This window comes from Cynara cardunculus (genome assembly GCF_001531365.2).
Source record: "Cynara cardunculus var. scolymus isolate 2C chromosome LG 1, CcrdV1, whole genome shotgun sequence".
Classification (NCBI taxonomy): Eukaryota; Viridiplantae; Streptophyta; class Magnoliopsida; order Asterales; family Asteraceae; genus Cynara; species Cynara cardunculus.
Genome location: NC_037528.1, coordinates 23,688,742 through 23,693,641, shown reverse-complemented (window position 1 = coordinate 23,693,641; position 4,900 = coordinate 23,688,742).

The following is a 4,900-nucleotide window of genomic DNA, read 5'->3' as shown; positions in this document are numbered from 1 at the left end:
TGAACCGTATTGGGCTTTAATGAACCGTATTGTGCTTTCATGAACTGTATTGGGATTTAATGGACCGTATTGGGTTTTAATGGATTGTATTGGGCTTTAATGGACCTTATTGGGTATTAATGGACCGTATTGGGCTTTAATGGATCGTATTGGGCTTTAATAAACTGTATTGGACTTTCATGAATCGTATTGGGCTTTAATGGAAGTATTGGGCTTTCATGGATTTGTATTGGGCTTTGGTAGAACGTTTTGGGCTTTAATGGATCGTATTGTGCTTTAATGAACCGTATTGGGCTTTAATGAATCGTATTTTGGGCTTTCATGAACTGTATTGGGATTTAATGGACCGTATTGGGTTTTAATGGATCATATTGGGCTTTAATGAAAGTATTGGACTTTTATAAATTGTATTGGGCTTTAATGAGCCGTATTAGGCTTTAATGAACCGTATTGGGTTTTAATGGATCGTCGTATTGGGCTTTGGTGGAACCTTTTGGGCTTTAATGGATTGTATTGTGTTTTAATGGATCGTATTGGGCTTTAATGAACCGTATTGGGCTTTAATAAACCGTATTGTGCTTTCATGAACCGTATTGGGATTTAATGGACCGTATTGGGTTTTAATGGATCGTATTGGGCTTTAATGGACCTTATTGGGTATTAATGGACCGTATTGGGCTTTAATGGATCGTATTGAGATTTAATGGACCATATTGGGTTTGAATGAATCGTATTGGACTTTAATGGACCGTATTGGGCTTTAATGGATCGTATTGGGATTTTATGAACCGTTGGGCTTTAATGAACCGTATTGGGCTTTAATGAACGTATTGGGTTTTAATGGATCGTATTGGGCTTTAATAAATCGTATTGAGATTTAATGGATCGTATTGGGCTTTAATGGAAGTATTGGGCTTTTATGAACCATATTGGGCTTTAATGAACCGTATTGGGCTTTAATGAACCCTATTGGGTTTTAATGGATCGTATTAGGCTTTAATAAACCGTATTGGGCTTTCATGAATCGTATTGGGCTTTAATGGAAGTATTGGGCTTTCATGGAACGTATTGGGCTTTGGTGGAACGTTTTGGGCTTTAATGGATCGTATTGGGCTTTAATGGATCGTATTGGGCTTTAATGAACCGTATTGGGCATTAATGAACCGTATTGGGCTTTAATGAACCGTATTGGGCTTTAATGGACCGTATTGGGCTTTGGTGGAATCGTATTGGGCTTTGGTGGAATCGTATTGGGTTCTAATGAACCGTATTGGGCTTTAATGAACCGTATTGGGCTTTAATGAACCGTATTGGGCTTTGGTGGAACCGTATTGGGCTTTGGTAGAATCGTATTGGGCTCTAATGATGATGATGATGATAATAATAATAATAATAATAATAATAATAATAATAATAATAATAATAATAATAATAATAATTTTAATTTTAATTTATTTTTTAAAAAGAATTAACTTACCGGCGGATATATCCGCCGGAAAATTTAAAAATTTCAAATAATTTCAAATATTTCAAGTAAACCGGCTCTTTTTAAATTTAAGGAAAATTTCCGGCGGATTTATCCGCCGGTAATCCGCCGGAACTGGTAAACATAAAACCCTACTTTTCCTTCTTACAACAGCCGTCGTGAACAAAAACTCAATACGAAATTAACCTCTCCTGCCGACCGCGCCCCCCCGCTACCTTCTCCGGTTACATAACACAAGCCGTCGACCACTTCCTGCATTGCCGCCGACCACCTCCTGCATCGCCGCCGCCCACCTCCTAAGGTAACATAAATCTGTATGTATATGTATATATATATATATCAATCTGTATGTATATGTATATATATATATATGTATGTATATGTATGTATATATATATATATATATATWTKTRTRTGTRWAWATATATATATATATATATATATATATATATATATATATCATATTATATATATATATTTCTGTCCATTATGTGTGTGTATATATATTGTTGCTTATGAACACATAATGACATTCCATGAATAATCTTTTTACAAATAAACAGTTGGCTCATTTTTTTTTTCCAAAATAAGTTCACTATACAAACACATTACACATGAGCTCACATGCATTGTATTCCATCTTTCTTAGTCTACGAACTAAACTGCTAAGGAACTTGAAAAAATTATATAATTAACATGCCTAAAATCATGGAACCAAGAAGAGGTCGAGTGGAGATGCCGCATCTACGGATTCCCGGGGGGGGGGGGTACGTGACCACTAAGTGTAGCCAAGTCATGGTAAATATATCTATCTATTATAATTGGGTTGCCATTTATTGGGCAAACGATTAAGTTAGAAATTACGTATATATATTTCATTATTTAGTTTGGGTTGCCATTTGTTGGGYAAACATTAGGATTGTTTACGTTAGAAATTACGTATATATCATGCTTTAGTTTGGGTTGCCATTTGTTGGGCAAGCGTTAAGATTGTTTAAGTTAGAAATTACGTATATGTCATTATTTAGTTTGGGTTGATTTATTGGGCAAACGTTAGGATTGTTTTGGAAACGTCCCATTTATAGCCGTTATGCTGTCAAAATTGACTTACAATCTTTTTTAAACTATATATAGGATGAGTATTCAACTAGTATCAGCCAAAGATATGACGATGATCCCTCAACCTATCCCATTAGTTGATAAAGAGTTATAGGAGCAAGCGGTTGGGGGAAGTAAGAAAGGCCGTTTATTTGGGTTTGGGTACAACCAAGATCCCAATTGTGTCTTGACCGGGAACTTTCCGGAAAGTGGGTCATCGTCTTCAAATAAACACGTATGTGTCTCTTTTCCTTTGATGATGTTTATCGACTTAGCTTATAATTCATATTAAATATTATAACGTTTTATTTATTTTATAGGAAATTCAAACCTTAAAGACCCAACTTAGAGACTTACAGGAACAAAGTCAGCGCCAACTTAGAGACTTACAGGAACAAAGTCAGCGCCAACTTAGAGACTTACAGGAACAAAGTCAGCGCCAACGGATGGCGGAGGAGGAGCGACGTTTGGCGGAGGAGCGATGGCAGGAGGCGGAGGAGCGACGTTTGGCGGAGGAGGAGCGACAGCGGGTGGAGGCGGAGCGACGACGACAGAGGGAGGAGCAACAGGATAGACAACTTCAAGATACGACTGCTTTGGTTAGACAACTCATTCAATCTCAACATTTCCCTCTGCCACCACCATATTGAATATTGTCTTTTGCTTTGAAACAATTTAGGTTTGTTTATAACAATTTAGTTTTTGTTTAGTTGGAATAATTGTAGTTTCACTTTAATGTATGATATTTAGTTCTATTTCGCCTTTTTATTTTCAATTTTAATATTGTACAGATTTGCAGGTTTTAAATACAGGTATTAAATACATGTTTTAAATATTAATTTTAAAATAAATTTAATTATTTTTCCGGCGGATATATCCGCCGGTATTTTAAAAAAAAATTAATTCTTTTAGAAATATTATTTTAAAAAAATATATTATTATTTATATATTTTTCCGGCGAATATATGCGCCGGTTTTTTTTTTTTTTTAGAAAATATTATTTTTTCCGGCGAGAAATATTTTTTTAAAAAAAATACTGAGGGGTTTGTTAAGTTAATCAAGATTTTATAAATAAACGGCGCGAATAATTTCCGGCGGCCGTGATCCGCCGGAAACGGGGAAAATCCGCCAGAAATTCCACCGGAAAAACAATCACCGGTGCCACTTTTTCCGGCGGCCAAATCTGCCGGAAACAGTGATTTCCGGCGGATATGGCCGCCGGAAATTATTCGCGCCGGTGATTGGATTTTCGGCGGCAAAAACGGCGGATTTTACCAATTTCCGGCAGATCCCGGCCGCCGGTAATTCTTCACCGGTTTATTTTATAAAATCTTGATTAAATTAACAAAATGATTAAGTTTAAAAAAAAAATTGATTTATCGGCGGAAATTCCGCCGGAAATCCGCCGCAACATTTTTTCGTCGGAAAATAATTAATCTTTTTTAAAAAAGAATATATATTTAATTTTTAAAAATACCGGCGGAATATTCCGCCGGAAACTTTTTTCGTCGGAAAATAATTAATCGTTTTAAAAAGAATATATATTTAATTTTTAAAAATACCGGCGGAATATTCCGCCGGAAAGTTTTTAAAAAAAATAATTCTAAATATTTTTAAAAAAAAGATTTTTAATATTTGGAAACATTACCGGCGGACTATGCCGCCGGAAATCCGTCGGAAAATAATATATAAATATAAATATTTTATTTTATTTTAAAATTAATATTTAAAACTTGTTTTAAAACCTGTAAATCTGTACAATATTAAAAATGAAACTAAAAAGACAAAATAGAACTAAATATCATACATTAATTAAAGTGAAATTACAATTATTCCAACCGAACAAAAACTATATTGTTATAAACAAAACTAAATTGTTTCAAACAAAAGACAATATTCAATATGGTGGTGGCGGGGGGAATTGGTGAGATTCACTTAGTTGTCTAACCAAAGCAGCCATATCTTGAATTTTTTTATCCTGTTGCTCCTCCTTCAATCGATGTCGCTCCTCCTCCATTCACTGTCGTTCCTCTGAGGTTCTAAGTTGGGTCTTTAAGATTTGAATTTCCTATAAAATAAATAAAACGTTATAATATTTAATATGAATTACAAACTAAATCGATAAACATCATCAAAGCAAAAGATGAACATACCCGACCCTCTGAAGATGAACCACCTTCCGTGTAGTTCCCGGTCAAGACACAATTGAGATTTTGGTTGTACCCAAACCCAAATAAACGGCTTTTCTTGCTTCCCCCAACCGCTTGCTCCCACAACTCTTTATCAACTAAGGGATAGGTGGAGGGATCATCGCCG